Source organism: Leucoraja erinacea, chromosome 29 (genome assembly GCF_028641065.1).
Source record: "Leucoraja erinacea ecotype New England chromosome 29, Leri_hhj_1, whole genome shotgun sequence".
NCBI lineage: Eukaryota > Metazoa > Chordata > Chondrichthyes > Rajiformes > Rajidae > Leucoraja > Leucoraja erinaceus.
In genome coordinates, this window is record NC_073405.1 from 16,343,024 (window position 1) to 16,352,689 (window position 9,666).

Below are 9,666 nucleotides of genomic sequence, written 5' to 3' on the forward strand. Positions count from 1 at the left end.
AGTTTAAATGTGTAGGAAGAAACTGCACATCGCTAGTCGGCGTGGAGTCCGTGGGCCGAAGGGCCTGTTTCCACGCTCTATCTCTAAACTAAACCCAAACCCTACTTCAACAATGGAACTCTGTGGCCCATCTCTTACATTACTGCGGATTAGTTTATTTTATCTTCTAATAATGTATAATGGTTTTTTGTGTTGATGCTGCTGCGAGCGAGATTTTTCATTGTACTTGTATCTTGCTGTACTTGTGTAACAGACAAAATAAACTTAAAGTTAAGTTCTTTGGAAACTATTTTCATGACAATTTGCGTGCATATTTGTTTGCTCAAATATTATTTTTCCAGTGCAAAACTCTCCCAAATGGTAACAGCAGTGTTGTGAATGTGCAAAGCAAAGCACTCAGTGCTGCGGCAGGTGACCCAAACTCCAACAGCTGAAGGACAGGCTTCAGCCCATAGGAGCGGACGGAGTGGGGACAGGGTTTGGTTTGAACTGCAGGTTTTCCCAGAGTGCAGGCATTCATGGACTTCCAGAGGTCACTGTGTCAACTGCCTGTCCCACGTGCCTGCCAGGACTCTATCTATCTCAGCTAAGATCATTTCTCATTGCACTAATCCCATTCTTCATCAACAAAACCACATAACCATGTTTTCTATCCTACTTATTCTTATAAAATATCAAAAATCTGGGAAAATTTAGTTGCCGGCCTTGGACAACTTGAAATCATATTTTATAACGGCTATCAGAATAATTACTTATTTTTGCCATCGATTGATCAAAGTAAATACTTGGTTCATTGAGATACAATGCAACTACTTTTAACGTGTGTAGGAAGGAACTGCAGATGCTGGTTTAAATCAAAGATAGACACAAAAACCTGGAGTAACTCAGCGGGTCAGACAGCATCTCTGGAACAAATAGGTGACTTTTTGGGTTTTCCCAACTCTGATTTTACTTTTTATTGAGCCCTTATGTGTGTACACTCTGCCCTTCCTCGACACACTCTGGTTTCATTACCCATTTCAGTTCCTTGCACTATTGCATTGCCCTTTACTAGTGACGTTAAGTTTTACCCAACGTTTCCTTCCCCATCCTCTATTTAGTTTAAAGCCTTAGCAACGACCTTCATAATTTGATTCACTGGCACCCTCTGGCTGTTCAGCAGATGAACTGCAGGCACATAGTATGGGAACTTAGGAAGATGGGAGACAAAAATGCTGGAGAAACTCAGCTGGTGAGGCAGCATTTATGGAGCGAAGGAAATAGGCATCGTTTCGGGCTGAAACCCTTCTTTAGACTTCAGGTAGAGTGTTGGCATTAAACAACAGGGTCAGTTTAGAAGGGCAGCACTTACCTTCACAGAGCCAGGAGACAGAGCCCAGAGAAGATGCAGCATTCAAGAGTTGACATGTTGGGGAGGCTGCAGAGTGGGCAGGTATAATCATGTTGGCTTTTGTACCAAGTTTACTAGTTCAGCAACTCATTAGTTTAAGTGGATGGACTTTAAATTCAATATGCGAAGTGGTGTTTGCAGTGAAACAGAGTCCTTCATTAAATTAATATTACTTATTTGAAAATTAGCTTTATTTAAGGGTATTTGGTGGCCGGAGAGATCGGTCTTGTGGGTTGATCGTTCTAATCAACCTGGGGCGTCTTAGACCCTGCCTGGGTCAGTGGCAACTGTGTATCCAGTGCAGCCATGGACATTACGGCACTGGAGTTGTGGATGGATTCACTATGGAGCATCCTCCATGCTAATATGTACTTGGATAATGTTTTAATGTAGGCAGGTAGATAAAGGAGTCTTGTAGCGGCACCTAGTGGTGGCGCGAGGCAATGGGAACCCTCGCTATTGGCTGGTGCCGTCACGTGATCGCAGGTGTGTTTTTGCAGGTTTTTGGTTCCTCAGTTAGTCGAGCTCCACTTGTGTAGCAGGAGCTGGCCTGGTGTAGGTTTTGGTTGGAACCCAGCACAAGGTTTTGTTATACTTCTTTTGTTTGTCGTTTACAAATAAAGATTTATTTTACTCAACCTGCTCGTCTCGCCAAAGTCTTATATACGCACAATAAGAATTCTTATACACACAGAGCTGCTGGGTTAAATAGTTCAGCAGATGCCAATATCAGATCTGTGGGTTAAATAGTTCATCTGCAGTGAAGTAACAACATATCTGCCTGGGATGAGATTAATGAAAGGAATGTGCATATGAATTTCCAGAAGCAATCATGTGGTAGACAGAGACCTTCCAAATGTTACAAATCAGGAAATGGTTGAAAGTTCACAAGTGAACTGAAAGGCAAGACGAATCCAGGAAGCAGACTGTAATAAATACTTGTTATTTAGCTCAATTGCCATTTAATGAAGGACAAGAGTGTTTGGTTATACATAAAACCTTGCCGAGCATTCACCACTTGGGCATGAACATAGGCTTCCTCCCCACAACCAAGCTCTCCCCAGTCTCAGTAGTGGTGCTACACCAGGCCAAGAATATGGTGTAGTAGCATCAAGCACATTGTTTTTTGCTTCTTAGCTTCATGACGTAGGGTCCAAGGTCCTGGCACTTACATCTTGTGCACTCAGGGCTATCAGCCAAGGATGAATTTTTAGGAAAATATCATTGATATTTTGAAATATATATTGGAGTTACTTATGATATATACACATGAAATTAATATTTTATGGGTGAGAATTTGCTGAACATGTAATTATGATAGCACAACATTAAAAATGCACATAGGCATTAATCTAAGTAGGATAGGATTTACAGAATATTTTACAGTGAGACATTTGTAAATGTATTAAATGAATGTTAATGTAAACCATTTCTTATAGCTATCACTGGGGAAGGCTCCACCACTGGAGGAGAGTGAATCATGGACAGCAAACCTGGTGTTTCTACTCAGCTCTATCAGTCCATCATTCTCCCCCTCTCCTGATTCCACCCATCACCTTCCAACCATAACTCACCCCGTCCTTCTCACCTCTTTATGACTGGCTATCTCCCCTCTACACCCGCAGTCCAGGTGCAAGGTCTTGACCCGAGCCGTCACCCGTCTCTCTGCCTCCACAGTTCCTTAGCAGATTGTTTTCTGCTTGCAGAAGAAGGAAGATGATTAGCAAAAAGAATTAATAGTGAATGGGGGAAAAAGTCTTCATTCTGTGAGAGTTTGCGAACTGGGATTTACTGACAATGGGAGTAGTGTGCCATTCAGTCGGTACTTAAAGAGGAAACCTTTGTGGGGCTATGGACAGATGATAATGCGGTGGGACTGGCTCGATCACTCTCACATAGGCACAGCCAGTTTTGATGGGCCAAATGGCCTTAGTCCATGCTATGACCTTTCGGTCATTCTCACATGGAGAAGGCGGAGTTAATAAAGCACAGAAAGAGACAAGGAACAGCAGGTGCGAGTTGACAAAAAAATACGCAAAGTGCTGGTGTAACTCATGCGACAGAGTGTCGCAGCTGTAGAGTTGACACAGCGCCAGAGACCTGGTTTCGATCCTTACTACTGGTGCTATCTGTATGGAGTTTATACGTTTTCAATGTGACCATGTGGGTTTTCTCCAGGTACTCCGGTTTCCTCCCACATTCCAAAGACGTACAGGTTTCTAATTTAATTGGCTTCTGTAAATTATCCCTAGTGTGTAGGAGAGAACTAATGTAGGAGTAATCATTAGTTGGTGCAGTCTCCGTAGGCCAAGGGGTCTTTTTCTACATTGTATCTCTAATCTAAACTAAACTAAACTATCTCTGGAGAACATGGATAAGTGACGTTTCAGTTTGGGACAGCAGTCATGTGCCACGGAACATCAGATGTATTTTTGAAGGACAATACGAGAAACATATTTAAGACTTACTCGATTCTTCTAGTTCTCTGAGATCCCAATATCTTGAATCAGTAAACATCCCTCAAACAAATTCTTTCAAAAAAGCACTAATTACAGCTGACTGGTTCACAGGCATTTAAAATAATTAAATCTCTCCCCGATTGTCCGATAACAGATTAACATCATCTAATCTGCGGGGCTCAATGAAAGTGTTAAAGTATGAAAAGAAGTTCAATTTCAGTTTGATATTGAGGTGCTTTTATGGAGATTTCTTTTGACGATGAATTCCTTTTGACACTCTTTATCAGACATTGTTACCCCCTTTTCTGCACAGGTGAACTGAAATATTCTCAAGCATGAGAGCTAGCAAATATCTTACTTGAAACTAAAACTTCAGAAAAATTATTAAGAACCAAATCAATTCAAAGAATGCAAGATAAACACAAACATCTGGAGTAACTCAGTGGGTCAGACAACATCTCTGGAGAAAAGATATGGGTAATATTTCGGGTCAAGACCCTTCCCACTCAAAGAATGCAAGGGCTCGTTTTGGAAATCCTACCATGTATTTCTTGTTTTGTCTCAGGCTGACAGTTCGCCTGAGATCCATAACTGGAAAAGTTTGGAGTATAATCAATAATGTGGTTCCGGGGCAATCAGTGGGTTCACAGTTATGCTGCTATTCATTCTTTCCATAGATCTATCTCAGAATTGCCAATTTTTATTGCAAGTCATCTGCATGTGGTATTGGCTCAGTATTTTTTTTCTCTCCCTCTATTAAAACACCCTCCCGTACTATACTTAACACATTACAATTATTTGTCACTCTCAAATATCCACAACAACGCTGGCCTCCTGTATCACAAATATTCCCTTCATCCTGTCCATCCCTCTCCGCACCTTCTCTCCAACTTAAAACTAACTTTCTTTCACTCCTTCACAGTTCTGTCAAAGGGTCTGACCGGAAACCTTAACTCTGCTTCTCTTTCCACAGATAGGGCCTGCAATTGATTGCAACAGAGAATAAAGTATTGAGAACCGCAACAACATTGTCATAAAGTGAGCTGCTGATGTTGAAAACATTGAGTTATCATCATCATCATGGTTGAAAACATTAGGGACGCAGTGGTGTTGCTTTCCGACGGGCACGGTGACGGACTCACCACACATCTCTGTCCTCCATGCAGTTGGCGAGCTCCTCTTTTGTCTCTACACATGCGTCCTCACATCAACGTCTTCAGCATTGCCTTGATTGGCCGTCGCGGGTCACGACTTCCATGGGTGGGTTCCCACAGCACAACCTTGTCTGGGTGGCGGCGGCAGTGACCAGCGAGCCTCATCCTTCTCCACCTGATCTTCTCGGTCAGTGGTCGATTCTCCCCATCGAGCAGTGCAGTGGCGATGTGGTCCCTCCAACTGACATGTTGTACCTTTCTGAGCATTCGGGTGTAGGTACCATCGAGAGACTTGGACAGTGCTGTAGTTGCATGGAAGATTCTTTAACATTGAGTTATAGAGCATATGAACATTCTCTTTGATCCACTGCCGTGTCAAGGCTGAACGTTGACAATCATATGACTCCTCTCTGGTTGAGTGAATACAATGTAGAGCTGTAAGTTAAACTCTGACATTAAAGTGCTTAAAAACAAATATATGGGGCACAAATCACAATTTGAAATTCTTGAAATGCCTCATTCCACCCTGTCCTGCAGCAAGCAGCATGCTTTCCTCTCCTGCGTGGCCTGTATCTGACCTGGCCCCCACCCAGTCTTGCAGCCTAGGGCCCAGTTAGATTATCTCCTCCAACATTTGGCTTTCCATCCAGAGTCTCCATCGCTGAGTTGTCCAATTATGTGATCACTGTTGATTTACTGGCAACCTGCTAATAGATCAACGAGTGGAAAAACAAGGCAACACCCATCCCAAGGTTACAAATGTAAATAAACACTCTGATAGAAGATTTAACGTAAGCTTGCAAAAGATTCCAGAGATTCTCAATCAAATCAGCTGAAGCATCTTGTAAAGTATGTGAAAGTATGTTCGAGAATCCTTTCATCTACTTTTTAATTTGCCGACTGCATCTTGCCAGAAATGTTATCCCACACTCACTGAAATCACAAAAGCTTGAATCCCTGCTGTCCCATTCCAAAGAGTGACCAGCTCCCATTTTGTTTTAGTTTAGTTTAGTTTAATTTATTATCATGTGTACCAAGGTGCATTGGAAAGCTTTTGTTGCATGCTGACCAGTCAGCGGAAAGACTATACATGATTATAATCGAGCCGTCTACAGTGTACAGATACATGGTAAAGGGAATAATGTTTAATGTATGATAAAGTCCAGTAAAATCCGATTAAAGATAGTCCGGGGGTTTCCAATGAGGTATATAGTATCTCGTTGTGGATAGGATGATTCAGTTGCCTGCTAACAGCTGGGAAGAAACAGTCCCTGAATCTGGAGGTGTGCGTTTTCACACTTCTGCATCTCTTGCCTGATGGGAGAGGGGAGAAGAGAGAGACTTATCCGTGATTATGCTGAATTACGTTGTGACTTTATACAAAACAGACTGGAATTTTGGCGTGATTTTCCTTTTGCAAACTAATAAATTAAATGACTTAGCTGCAACCAACAAAACAGATCACTGTACTGAATACTCCTCTAATGGTCACTGCACCTAATTGCTGAACAAAAGATAAGGAATGTGATGGCTGGGAATTGAACCCAGGTCAATAGCTAGGAAGGCAGCTCCACTCACTGTTACAACACCATCATTCACCCGGCACCTACTCCTAACCCACAGCTCAGTAAATCTGCTCCTGCTCCAAAGCTTCTTCACACTAGCACTGGAGAATAAAATATTTGTGCACAAATCTAGGTTGGCAGCGAAAATAAAGCAAGCAATCAAAGGAACAATGTGTCAGCCCAATGATCAGTCCAATCAATGGAACATTAGTCCTCTGGGGATTCCTTTCACTCCGTCGTTGGGTTAGCTGCTTTTACCAGCTGATTTTTTATCAACAAAAATAAATGTAATTAATTATTGCAAGAATAATTTATACGATACAAAATAATACCAAACAAACCCACCAGCATAATAAAAAACCACACAATTATCTAATCAAATATTCTTAAATGTCAAATACACTCTTAAACAACTACCGGTGTATAACCATCCTTATTAAGGAAGCATTCCATCCCCCGCGATGCCCAGCGGTCCCGGAAATCACCCAGGGCGCCTGTGGACAGCGCACAGTCCATCTCTAAAACCACCCGGGTGCGGACGTCACCCCGGAAAAGGGGCAGGCAGCTGGCTCGGGCAAAGCCTTCTTCTGCCTGATGCCGTGACTTGCAAATGGCCAACTTGGCCAGGTCCCTTTACCAGCTGATGGGCAACTACCCAAACCTCAACTGGAGCGACCCACCGCTGTTGTCTGAAACTACACGGCCTTATTCTGAGCAGATGATCCCAGTTGCTCTTCTGGCACTTGAACAAAGAGCTGCTTGCTCTGGGGAAGTGGATGTTAGAGTGGGGTAGGTTGCCATTTGTCAACCATTGGCCATTGGAAAATCAGTCTGTGAAATTAAACTGTTGCCAAGTGCAACTAAAGCCTGGTGCTGATCCAGCACAGGCCCATGGTCAACTGAACAGGAGAAGACAGAGCTAATTACCCATGGATCAGATCAAGGCTGCCCTGGCCATTCACAAAATGGCAGAGTTGTAGATGTAGCCCAGTCTATCCCACAGATAAGACTTCCCACCATTGATACCATCTATGCTTCATGTTGCCTCGGAAAAGCACCCAGCATAATCAAATACTTTAGCCACCCCACTCATTCCTTCTTCTCCCTGCTCCTGTCTGGCAGAAGATAGACACAAAAAGCTGGAGTAACTCAGCAGGACAGGCAGCATCTCTGGAGAGAAGGAATGGTTGACGTTCTGGGTTGTGACCCATCTTCAGACAGGCAAAAGATACAGAAGCTTAAATGTGTGCACTACCAGATTCAGGAACAACTATTTTACTTCTGTTATCAGGCTTCTGAATGGACCTTCCATAAGCTAGGGTATTGTCCAATGCATTTAGCCCATTGGACTTGGACTTTGTCTATTGAACTGATGAGCTACATTGTGTTACAATGCTGAGAGCTACATCTGCACTCTATATCGTCCCTTTTGCTCTACCTATTGTACGAGTATGAATTGATTGTATTTATGTATTTATCTTGTTTCAGGCGACAATAATAAGCCAATACAACTACCATATGAACAGCATTTTTTTGTTGCTTTTACAGGTTCTTTCAGCATGAGAGCAACATGAAGGCTGTTATTTGCATCGTGCATGTTTCCAAACTTTGTTCAAACTGACACGTTATTCTCAACGTTATACTTCATGTAACACAGTCAATTCATTGCCCTTCACAAGGTGCAAAGCTGATCCGCAACTGTATCAGAGAGGCACTCAATCGCTGTGCTGAGTAGGTGGGTTGCCTGGTGTAATAGGTGGGTTGAGATCCATAACTGCACTGTCCTCAATCTGAACTCTTCGCAATGCAATATAAACATCAATGTATTTGCATCAAAATTGAAAAGACTGATTTCAGAGGGGTGATTTTGATCAGATCAACAGAGAGAGGGACAAAGAATTCCACTGCCCACTTTTAGTCCGAGAAGTTGATGAATGGTTCCTGGTGATTTTATTTCAAGCTCTCCTTGAGAAAGAAAGAATTCAAAATATCCAAGTACCCAATATCTGCAGCCGTTTGTTTCAATGAATCCCTTGGGCTCAGTTTATAGTTTGGCTCAATGTCATCAATCCTTTAACCTGCTTTAATGACTTTCACCAAGTTTTACAGATGTACTGCAGAAAGCAGGATGCATCACACCTTGGTATTGCAACTGCTCTGCCCGAGATCACAAGAGATTTCTGAGAGTTGTGAATGCAGCCCAGTCCATCACACAAATCAGCCTCCCACCACCCCCATCAACTCCATCTACACCACACTGCCTCGGAAAAGGGCAACATAATCAAGGACCATGCAGCACAGTCACTTTCCCCCGCTCTCCCATCAGACAGAAGATACAAGTGGTTAAAAGCACATACCACTAGAACCCCATTATTATCAGACTCCTGAATGGATCTCTCATAATCTAAGGTTGAATTCCCAGCCTTCAAATATCCCACATTACGGCCCTTGCATCTTTTTATCCGCATTTCCTCTATTGTCGTTCCACTTTATTGTTTTATTTTCTCTGTTGCACTGCCTGATGTACTCATGTATGAATCGACAGGATAGCAAGCAAAACAAAGTTTGTGGGACAATAATAAACCAATAACTGTTTTTATGACATAGGGACCAACAAAGTTCTTTGGAGCTCTTGAGAGAGGGGTTGAGGAGGATATTTAAGAAGATGAGGTGGGAGGGGAGTTGTCATGTAAGATGATTGTATCCCATTGTATTTGAGCATACATGTGCCTGAGCAATATATATGTATGTGTGTGTGTGTGCATAAGTATGTGAGTGTGTGTGTGCATAAGTAAGTATGTGAGTGTGTGTCTGTGTGCACTATGTGTATGCAGCGCACTAAGTGTGTACATGTGCCCGTTGTTTGTGCATGTGTGTAACAGTGGGCAGCCGGTATATTCGATGGATCTGAAGGGGATTATGAAGTCTATTCTGTCATGATGACAGTGGCTCCAACTTTCCCTTTGGTAAAATCCGGGGCCCAGACCAAGAGTTTCCAACAGTCTCCCTGGCTGGGGGTGGGGAAGTACCTGAAGAATCATGGTGCTGCTTAAGCCCGAGCCTGAGAACCTATCTGGCTCCGGACGCAATCTGAACCT